General features: G+C 39.2%; 1 pseudogene; it reads left to right on the plus strand.

Annotated features, from left to right (window-relative positions):
* The first annotated feature begins 2,341 nt into the window (after positions 1-2,341).
* Positions 2,342-12,139, plus strand: part of LOC124103083 (uncharacterized) — a 133,713-nt pseudogene continuing 123,915 nt past the window's right edge.

Below are 12,139 nucleotides of genomic sequence, written 5' to 3' on the forward strand. Positions count from 1 at the left end.
AGGTCTCGCAAGCTGCACTCTGGGGGCGGTGTGCCTTCCATGGAGAGCTGTTTGTATTGGGCAGTTTAGGGTCAGGCTGTGTGAGCTATGGACCAGCCATGCAGCTGCAGGCACTGTGCCAGGTCAGTGGCTGTGGGGGAGGGGGAGTTGGGGACTATAGGTACCTTCAAATTGCTTCTAGGCCCCAGCTGGTGTCCCAAGCTGGGAGTTGCCCCAACTAAAGATGGCAACATAAGTGTCCCAAGATGGGGACACTCTGCTTTCAGAGAGAGGGTGTGGGATCAAGTGGAGCCAGGAGGTGGTGGTGGGTGGTGTGCTCAGAGATGAAGTTCTGTGGCATGCAGTGTTGTGGCTGGCAGCTGTCTCCAGACCTTGTCCTGCTCCCTGGGTGCAGGCTACCATGTGTAGGGGACAATGGCAGTGGTTGCAGTGTCCCAAGATGGAGTTGACCAGGGGAACCCATGTTGGTGGATGGGGGTCCACACCATGGGAGGTGGAAGCTGGAGGTAGTGCTGTGTGGGCAGTGGGTGGGTGTCCTGCATGGGAGCGGTGGCCAGAATTCCTATGCCATTGCTGATGCTGCTGGCCCTGCTCCGGCACCCAGAGGACCTTTGTAGTTGAGTGGCTGGGAGTCCTGTGCTGATGTTGAGTCCTGGAGACCTGTGCAGCAAGGCAGCCAGGATTCCTGCGCCGGACACCTGTCAGGGATCCTCTAATCACTCACAGAGTAACTATTCCCACAACTGGAATCCCAGGTCCAGAGCCACACAGAATTCAGGCTCCCTCTAGCCCACCATCTTGGGTCCTTTCAGTATAATATTTAGCACTGAATTTGTTTAATAAGTGAAGCCATTAAACCTAGATAACATTCCTTTTCTACAAATCCTCTGAAACTTTTTCATATCCAAATTTTGACCTACATTTACTTCTCTCTCATTCTGGAACAGCCAGTAATTTCACTTTAAGAGAGAACTACTCTCTCTTAATAAAAACAAATCCTTTATATCATACTTAGGAAAAAATTTCCTTTCTGTCCTTGTTTCTTCAAGTATATTCACATATATACAAATATGAGAATACGTAGTATATATGAGAGAATATGTAGTGTATATATATATATATATATATATATATATAGTTATATCTGTAGTATATAAGTAACATATATATACATAAATATATTTGTATATTTTAGCTTTCATTTCTATTTCACAGATAAAACTATGAGATGAATAATTATGAATTATCTACCATATATCAATATTCTGCAGCAAACAAGCAAAGCTTATTAATATACATCTAATAATTATTTTATAGCCTTATATCTCCTTAGTTCTCAGTTTGGTAAAAATAAACATTTTCTTTGAGAAGACAAGATCAAATGACGACCACTCTATATCTATTTTCTCTATGTACACAAAAAAATAAGAGGCAAAATAAATAAAGTTAAAAAATTTGAGTTAGTTTCTAAAAACTACTTTTGAAAAAAAAATTAATTTTCTTGTTATCAGAATTATTGGAAGATCTAATTTATATAAGTGCTTACTTGTCACTAAGCCAATAAGAATAGAGTTTCATTAAAGATTTTTTTAGTACAGAAATTTCATAATACTAAGAGTAGGAAAATATTATATAATTCTACATATAAATAACATACATACAAAAATTCTTATATGCACCCAACATGGTGGTGGTGCATGCCTGTAATCCTAATGGCTCAGAAGGCTAAGACAGGAGGATTGCAAGTTCAAAACCAGCCTCAGCAACTTAGCGAGGACCTAAACAACTTAGTGAGACATTGTCTCGAAATAATATATAAAAAAAAAGGCGGAGGATGTGGCTCAGTGATTAAGGACCCCTGCGTTCAATCCCCAGTACCAAAAGAAAAGCTTATGCACATACATAAACATTCAGCCAGACATAAATAAAGAACATACAGTTTCGATTTTGACATTTTAGCCTATAATCACAGATAAATATAAATCTACTGCACTTATAAAATATATGGCTTTCCTCCTTGCCACACATTTATGTTTTTACCAAGATGATATATAGCGAATGGGAAAGTTGAGGCTACCTGGTCAATACCAGGGTTGAAATGTCTCCGTCAATATTTGTCAATATTATGTAGATCTTATCAAGTCTATGGACTCAATTTTGAGTGAGAAGCTGATGAGAAAGCAAGGAGTAACTGGAAATCTCAGAAGCACATCTGAGTGTATGAAAAATCTATCATGTTTCCAATGAACTTTTCGAGCCTCAGGTGATTGCTCTTAAGATCCCTGAACCCCTCAGGAGCCCCCAGTGGGGAAGGACCTTGAGGATTGAGTGAAGGACTGACATGACGGGCCAGAGTGACCGCAAGGTCAGGGAAGGCTGGACAGAGGGGTGCATGAGGGGTGTTCAGAGAGCTAGCCCGAGGATTCAAGACGGTGAGGGCAAGGTCAGAAGTAAAAAGCACAACATAGAAAAGACCTCACCAAAGGGTCAAAGAAAAGTCTCTTCTTGCAAGAATAGAATTAATTCTTCACTGTGCTTCTACAGATGGGATAACCATAGCACTGGACCCACCAATATGGACCCAGCCAAAAAAGGACCAAAGAATCCAAAACGTCTACATAAATACCTGGAAGAAGGAAGGTGTTTCTAGAAGTCACCCAGCCCTCCATTCTAGTCACAACACCAGAAATATGTCAAAACCAGACCAACAGAAACAAAACATGGATGGAAAAGAAAGACACCATTCCATGGTGACTGGGGGAGTGCTCTGACCGTTAGACATGCCAGTGGCCCCCAGGTCAGAAGGAAAAGGGCTCCATTTAAGTGGGATTTAGCCCTGCTGATCCACCATGTGTGAGGACGGGAATGGGCAAGAGGCATGACCCCTGATCTCCATGTTCGTCTTTGTGGCCACATGTTCCTCAGGTAGGGCCCAGTGCCGAGTTTTGCTGTGTACCACCAATGCTTACTTAACCTCAGGTCAAAGTCAAGCTTCAGGGACACGTGGGAGGAGGGGAAATCAGCTACATTTTTGTCAAGTTACCTTACACATCACACGGTCTGTTTCAACTACAGGAAGAAGAGTTCAGCTAAATATTAATGAGACAAAGAATGAGAATTGGAAAGATCAGTGTCAGGTTTTGTCATAGATAAACAAGGGTACTGTATAGTTCAGACCTTGAAGATCCCCCAAAGTCCATGTGCTTGGCACTTGGTTCCCAGGGTGATGCCAATGAGAGGTGTTGGAAACTTCAAGAGGTGGTGTCTAGCGGGAGATTTTAATGTCATCAAAGTTATGCTCTTGAGGGAGACTTATAAGACTCCTGCCCTTTCCTCACTCTCCTTTGATGAGATGGGCAGTTTTATTCCACTTCGTGTTTCCAACATGATGGGCTGTCCTGCTGAAAGCAAAGGTGCCAATTCCTTATGGACTGAGAGCTCTACAACCATGAACCATAAGACAGTTTTTATTTTAATCAGTTTCTTTTCTCAGGTATTTTGTTATACTGATAGCAAACTAACACAGGTCATACATAATTCACAAGATTTGTCTCAGTCACATGGGAGGAAATTTCTTTCCAATTCCATACCCCAGAACTTGAAAATATAGGGTGTTTCTTAATTAATATAATTTTCAAGGGGCATGGGGTTCAGGTAAATTTTGGCATTGTTGATGTGAAGATCTTATAAAAATGCATATAATATTTGATTATCATCTAAATGTAAAAATTTTGTATATCCTTAATATCCATTGCTTAAAAATCAATAGGTTTCTTGTGAAATTGATGAAAATATTTATGTCTATAATACTTAGGTTTTAGAAAACTAGTAAAAAATAATCAATAACAATAATTTGTAACTTTCTTAAATGTTCCAAGAAAAAAATGCCATTAAAAAATAACTAACTAAAGAAGTTGATATAAGCATTTAACTACTTAAAAAAAGATTGAAATAACTTGTCCTAGGGAGATAAAAATATGCAATAGAAAATTGCCTCCACTTTTTCTTAAAATTCTGACAAAGCTACACAGATAATAAAATAGTCATGGCTTTCAACCTTGGAATTGAAGTTCCACTTCCAGTCTTTCCATTCCAGTGACTTTAAGCATAATGAAAAATTTAACAATAATTAATGGATCTTTAAAATTTTCCTTCAATTGAAGGCATATGTTAATTACACCTCTGCCTGGTTAGAAGCAGAGAGGTATGCAGAGAAGAGATCTGCATGAGTTCAACCATGATGTGAACATCTATGAACAGCTCTTTCCACAGAGTGCACACAATTTTCCAAGGCTTCACATTAATTGTGATTTGCTCATAAGTGTTTACTTCCAATTCTGGGCCTATGGCTAAGTTCTAAAGCTTATATCTCATGACTAACAAGACAATTATTCTGTGAGGCTCATTATCACAGAAGTTATTTGATGAGCAGGTTGAAGGTTTTTTTAATGACTTGAAGCTGTTATTTAAATTATACTTCAAGGTTTTATTATCTTGACTCCTAACAATGCCAAATCCACCTCCCATTTCAATTCTTCTTTTCCCTTAAGTCATATCTTTCCTTTCTCTTTCCTTCAGGCAGTACTTCTATTAAATTTTATGCAGTCCACAAATTGCTACCACAAGTGACTGTTTATTGCTGCTAAAAAGAAATCAATTGCAGGTTGGATATTTAAATACAAACATTTGGACTTCATGTATACTGGCTCTAAAATGTTATTTCACGTAAGACTTGAAAACTCTGGGACCATCAGCTTTCTTATTTTCCTGTGAAATTTTTAGACTCCTTGAAGTTAGGAGGCGTGCCCAGGTGGGGAACACCTGAGTTTACTCATGAGCCTTCCACCTTTTGCAGAGAGAGAATGCTCTGTGGGTGGGGATGAGAAATGCTCTTGCTGATGATCAAGAGATCTTCAGTTATCAAACCCTGTGCTCTTCACAGCAGTGTGGAGATACAGAGAGAGCCCACGGAAGGAGGTCGGAGCTGGTCAGGGGACCAAGCCAAATTTGAGACCCCGGGCCATCCCCTGGATGTGGGACTGGATCACATGCATAAGGTGTGTGGTCACGAGGGAGGCAGCTCAGGAAATGGTGAGCTGATTCATTCCACCTTTCCCCTGCAGGATGGACACAGAGGAGGAGATTTTACTGTCCACTCTGAGGATGATGGAGAACCAGTTCTAGGAAATCATCATTAGGAAGCAAGCCTAAGTTCAGGGAAGCAGTGCCCACTCTTCCTGATGGAATTGCCTTTCTGCCTCCTGTCCAGCAAAGCTGTCCTGTGTGGCAAAGGTACAGTTCACCTCTGTAGAAGCAGGAAGGTCACCTTCCAGACAGGCAAAATCTTGGGAAGCAGATAAATATATAAGAAGTGCAACACCCAGCCAGAAAGAAGATGGGCTTCAAACGTCACATGTATTTTACTGTAAGACCCAATTCCTGTCAATGGAACTAGAGCTGCAGGAGTTCACACAGTGGAATCCAGGCGTGTGATCTGGGAGCAGTTATCTACAAGAATAGGAGAGCATTGATTCCAGATCAGATTTGGGTGCAAGTTCCCTCTCCCACTTTGACTTTGCTGGAAAGATTATGCTTAGAATGACCTATTAACTTGGAATTCTAGCCCAAGATAGAATCATCTGGGCTAAATAAAAAACACATGCATGCAGAATAATGGTCAGGGAAAACAACAAACACAAACAAAATAAAACAAAACAAATCCTTCTGGGACCAAAGATCCAACACTGCTTGTGAATTTGATTGCCCAACAGGGACTATCGATCCAAGACACTCTGTAAGATAAGCCCTGGAAGAAGTTAAGTGGACTTTCAAGAGTTTTTATGTGTTTTAAAACTACAAACTCTGACTCATCAAAAAAAAAAAAAATCTGTTCATTCCCCTGGTTCATTGGTAAGGGAGGGACAGCCTGGAAGTTATTTTCACTAAGTCCCTGAAGACCTTACTATGGATCACATTTTCTCAGTGCTGAGGTTGTTTCCTCCTTTATGACGACAACGAAGCCTTGCCTTCTTTTTAAGTTTTCTGAATCTCACATCCCACCACCATGCTTGGCACAGAGAAGACACCTAACCAATCTCGGCTACATGAATGCTGATCCACAAAATATTTACTTGGAATCTACTATGTGGAAGACAAACATTATTCTAGGTGCTATACTGAAACAAAATGCAGTTTGTTTGTTTGTTGTTTGTTTTTACCTCTGCTGGGGACCTTGTTGGCCTGCTCATCCTAGGAACCCATGTATTTCAATTTTGTCAGTGTTAAATTCTAATGATTTTTTTCTGTCTCTGAAGTTCTGAAGAGCCCAGAGGGAGGTTCTCTAACTTCACAAACTGACACATGATAAACACAAATCCCGAGATGATGGGTTGGCTAAGGCAATAGAACTCTTGCATTCTGAGGTGCTCAAAAAGAGGGAACTCCCCTGAGAAAGGTGGTAAAAGCTGACTCAACCATAATCAGCCAGAGACCCTCACTGACAGGTTAGCACAGCTCAGCAAAACCCTCCAGACAGGGCTAGTGCATCCTTGTTTTTACCCACATAGCAAGTGTCTTAAACTAAAAAATGACTTCCTTAACTTATGGAAAAACTAGGGAAAGAAAAACCTTACAGAGAACTCCAATATCTGAAATATATCTTGGACATGTTAATCTGATTGAAGCAGGAAACAGAGGTACCAAAGCTCTACAATTTGTTATCATTCTCACCCTGCCAGGGATCCATGGTTAGATCTGGGCTTGAAGCACTTGGAGAAAGTTGCACTGTATGACTGGCTCTACTGTCAACAAGAATTAGGGCTCGGTGATTGTTTTATTAAGTTGTGAAAATAATGACATTAATTGTGAAAATGTTAAATTCTATGCATTTCTGGTAGGTTATCATTGTATAACCAAAGAGATCACTTTCTTTAAGAAAGTATTTCAAGTATGTCAACACATATCTCTGACTATATTTCTTGTCTTGTATTTCCACTTACAATGATGATAGTTCAAAGACTATTATTTCTCATCCAGATTATTATACCAGTTTTCTAACTGATCCTTCTATCTTCACTCTGATATCTTTGAAAACTTTACTGGATGAAACTCTCTAATCAGTGGAAAGTAAGGTGGCTGAATTACTATTGCTTCATTATATTGGATTTAGAATGACCCAAACATTATGCAATAGCACATGCTATATTTCTCCTTAACATACTTTAATTGCCTGCAATTCATTACATGGTGAAACCCAAACATCTTATCAAGGCCCATTAATTTAAAAAATGCCAGGCTGTGTTATGTTAACCAATTAACCCCAACTCTCAGAGGATTAACCAAACAAAATGCTCATTTTTCGCTAATCCAAATTCAATCTGGGTCAGAAATTCTCTTCCACCAACAGAGACACAGTGAGGGTATTTGATGTCCATCAGATATTTGCTATAGAAAAGGAATAACAGGCATGAGAATGCACACATGTCCTCAACAACAGAGGCCCCAAAGTGAGTGCTTTATGTCACCAGTATGTGCCATGTTTCATGGGTCACCTAGGTGACATTTGTGTCACAATTGCATAAAATTATTTGGATTGAACCCAATTCCAGGTTCCAGGATGAGACGTGGAAATATAGTCTTTAGATACAAAGAATAGATTAAATGACACTCTAGGATGAAGAGCATTGTCTCTTTCTTGTCTAGTGTCCAACATCTGTCACTCTCTGCCCTTTGTCTATTTTCCAGCTTTCTGTTCCTCTATTCTATTTAACAATTTTTTTCCAGCCATCACAGAGCACTCTGTACTCTCAACAGCACTGTGCTATAGTGTATGTGTTTATGACTTAGAATGTGCCTGAAGTATCATCCTAACAACTCTCTCTAGCCTCTGTTACCCTAAAACCATCTTACACATTTTAAACTGTTAGTTTGTCTTGTATTCTCTACCTTGCAGCTGCTGAGTCGAGTTGTTATCTGAAAGGTTATTGAAAATAGGGTGTTCTTAGAATAAGGAACATAGTTGGAAAGAAAGACACTCTGGGAAACAAGAGAAGAAGCGGGTGCATAAAAGAAGAAGGAAAAAGCTAAGAAAGGGAGGGAGAAAAGACAAAGTTGTGGATTTTTCTGTCAAGTTGAATAGGGAGCGAGGGCATGCCTGTGAGCCGGGCACTGTAGGCAAGAACACAGCAAAAGAGGCAGTTAAAGGGAAGTCACTGAACAGGAAATGTCAACAACAAGTTCCAGCACATTATTTGTACAATAAAATAAGAGTGGGAAGGGAGAAGATGTGAGCACCTCCTTGTCTTCTTCCACCAAAATACAAGAGAAGAGACAGCATGACTAAAAATCTAGGGGCCAGGGCATTTTAAGCATCCAATTTAATCGATTTGATTCATGGACACAACCACCTATAGGATCACTGGTGTCTAGACACACATACAAATGACTTCCAGAAAAACTGTTGAAGCTAAAGAAACCTGTTTTCTGGCTAATAAAAAACACAAGCACAGGAAAATCAAGTGTAATATTTTAAGCTATTAAATTAAATGATGATTATATTTACATGAATAAGTACACATTTCCAATTTTTTTTATTTAGAGTGACTATAACACTTTGCAAATAGAATTGATATTAATAAAAAGCATAAATAGAATGTGTATATAGTAATTGATTTTCCAACTTCCTTTGGAGGAGCATTCACCTTTTTAAGAAAGAGCAATTTGGATTTATTTTGAATATATTTTTTTCAATTATGAGACTCTCACTTGAAATTTGAATGTAGAGGTAGAATTTATTTATGATGCAGCAGCTTGGCCCAAGATAAGTACTGAGCAGCTAGGAGGAATGATAGTTTGAAGGCCAATAAAGGAAGGGAAGAGAAGTTTATCCCTAGCAGGGACTATCTCTGAAATGCAGTAAGATCTGACTGTCTTCCAAACATACTTTCACTAACATGTTACATCCTATTTATAATTACTACTATGAAAGTTATCAGACTGGGCTAAAACATTGCTTTCAGCCCTGATGGGCTCCCAGGGAGACTTTGGCTGTCATTCTGCATCTCTTCCCACATCCTCATCCTGGGGTATTGACCCTGCTTTTTATTTTAGTTAGTAAAAATAAGAGGCAATTAGAAGGAAACATCTGCCTGCTCAACTGCAGCATTTACTAACTGTGAATTTACTAATGTGTAAGTTCTATGAGGCAGAAGTTTTTGTCTAATTCCACTGTGTCCACATGCTTTGTAATAGGACTAAGACATTGGCCAGAACTTTAAGACCTTTTGGACTGAAAATAATAACCACAGGTGGTTCTGCATCCACTGGTGTTTTACAAGAGTATTTGGTCCTCCCCCACCCTTGAAAAAAGCTTATGATAGGTATTGCTATTTATGTTTACAATCACCAAGGGCAACGGTAAACAGACACAGAGCCAGATTTATTATTTAGGTGCCCAGACGACATTCTGTGTCATGGAGACCACTTTAGTCAGCTTTTCATTGCTGTGGCAAATGCCTGGGGAAAGGGACTCAGAGGAAGCCTTCTTTGGACTCATGGCTCCAGGGGTTTCAGTTCTATGGTCATCCGGTTCCACTGCTCTGAGACCCAGGGGAGGCAGGACAGCTGGTCTGAGGGGGCGGCAGGGGATAGCTGCCCAGCTTTGTGCAGTTCATGAAGGCCAAGAAGGGGCAGGGAGAGAGGAAGAGAAGGGGCCAGAGACAAGAACAACCCTTCTGGGGAATTAGAGACCTAATTCCTTCTACTGTGCCCTGTAGCCCATGGATTCCACCACCTCACAGTAGCCCATTCAGTTGTCAGTGGATCAATTCACTGGTAATGGCAGAGCCCTGTTATGCAATCACTTCTGAAAATCCCCACCTCTGAGCATTGCAGCCAAGGGGACCAAGACTTTGACACAAGAGTCTTTGAAGGACATTTCGGATCTCAGCCAAAACATAGTCACTACACCACCTGACACCAAGAAATAATATGGTTACATTAGTTAAAACAGCAGGGTATTAGTATAAAGTGACCAATGGAATAGAAAAGAACCCCAAAATGATTTCATGCTTTTATGGTCAATTGATATTTCACAAAATATCAATAACATGTAAGAGAGAAAAGGCGAGTATCTTCAGCAGACTGTGGGGTGAAGCGTGGATATCCACACGCAGGGGAATGATGTTAGATCTTCATCTCACACCACATGAAAAGAAGAAAACGAAGGAATAACAGTAGTTGTAAGAACTGAAGCCATAAAGCAAAGCTAGAAGAAAACAGGAGAAAAGCTCCATTGCATTGGTTTGGGGAAGAACTTTTAAAACATGACCTCGAAGACACAGGCAAGAAATGCAAAAGCAGGCAAATGGATTTCATCAAATAAAACTGCTTCTTTCTGCGCAGCAAAGACGCCACAGAGTGAAGGGACCGCAGGTGGAATGAGAGAAAATGGTTTAAAAATGGACAAGGACCTGAATAGTCTTTTCACAAAGAGGACATACAAATAAATGGCCAATGGGTATATAAAAAATACTTAATATCATCAATCATCAGGGAATTGCAAATCCTCAAAAAGCTATATCCTGGCACTCTTAGAATTGCTACATTAAAAAAAAAAAGCTTTGGGGAGGATGTAAAGAAAAGGGAACCCTCATATTGTAACAAAGCAATATATCCAAACAACTTTCCACCACTTTAGCAGATTTCTCAGTATTTTCCATTAGCCTCAGAGTCAGGACAACTTCAGGTAATTCTCTTAAATTACTTTATTTTTTCAACTTCTAATTTTCTTCCATTTGTGTAGCAAATAAAGACACCTTCTTCAAGGTTCACCTCTAGTATCCCACCCACAAGCACCACTTCTCTGATAGCCGTAGCTCAGACAAAAACACTTCTTTCTCTATTTGCCTCGATTGATGATTAATCTTTTTTTTTCTGTCTTCCATACATTATTTTTTTTCCAAACATGAATTTTTCTGCACAGCCCAACAATAAGCTTATATTGCCTTGAGTTTCCCTTCTACCTGCTTGATCACCAGGCCCCTTCAGGAGTTCTTTTGAAAACAAATACATTTCCATATGACTTACAAAAATAGCATCTATCCACCTATACTTTCTAAAGTCTAGTTTTATAATAAAATGTAGAACACAATTTTTGTTGTTGTTAAATCACTTCATTAATGTATAATTGATACACACAAAAAACTGTATATCTTAAGTCACTTGGGGATACTCTAATAACAAGACACCATAAACTGGATAGTTTATAACAGTGGAACTGTGCTTTATATGGTTCTAGATGCTAAGGAGCCAAGAGCAAGGAACTGACAGGTTCAGTGTCTGGTGTGGGTTTCGAGGGTTCACAAATGGCACCTTCTTCCTATGTGCTCACAAGGGGAAGACAGCTCCCCCTTGGTCTCTTTTTCGGGATCACTAATCCCTTTGTGCAGGTTCACCCTAACAACCTACGTGTGGTCTAAATATTCAGACCATAACACTGTGCATATTGGATACAGACAACTTGATGAGTTTGAGCATGCATGTGTGTCTGTGAGCTCATCACTTAAACCTGTGCCATAAATGTATCCTTTCCAAGAATTTGTCTCATTTGAAAAATCTATTCAGGTTAATTTATGTTAGCAAATCTAGTTGGTAAAGAGAATCTTTAAAAAATTATGTTTAAAATATTCTTCTTTCAATGGTATATATCTCTTATGATAATCAGTAAAACAGAAATAGTCAAAGTATTTCAAAACTTCCCTGCTTTCTTTTGTATAATCTTTCTCTGACATATCTCTGCCTAGTGAAATGGCTCTAAGTTTAATGGAATATATACTTAGGACTGTACTGTACCAGATTTATTTGATATGTTTTAATATCAGAGTGATATTCTCTACATATGACCTTAAAATTATCTTTTTCTTCTTTAAAATTCTACACTAAAGAATATTCAATAGAATAATAATGTGACATTTGATTGTTTGTTTTACTACAAGAATTTCTAGATATTAAAAACAGGAGCAGTTGCCATTCAGGTTGGAGAATTTAGTTATTTTGTTCTACCTAAAAGCAAGCCAGTATATGTGCTTTGATTGATCACTTAGAGTGATTTGATTCTCACAAGTATTCTTTTCAAATAGAT

The sequence above is a fragment of the Marmota monax genome, unplaced genomic scaffold (assembly GCF_021218885.2).
Source record: "Marmota monax isolate L192 unplaced genomic scaffold, Marmota_monax_Labrador192_F-V1.1 WCK01_AAM20220418_F8-fsc00039, whole genome shotgun sequence".
In the NCBI taxonomy this organism is placed as follows: Eukaryota; Metazoa; Chordata; class Mammalia; order Rodentia; family Sciuridae; genus Marmota; species Marmota monax.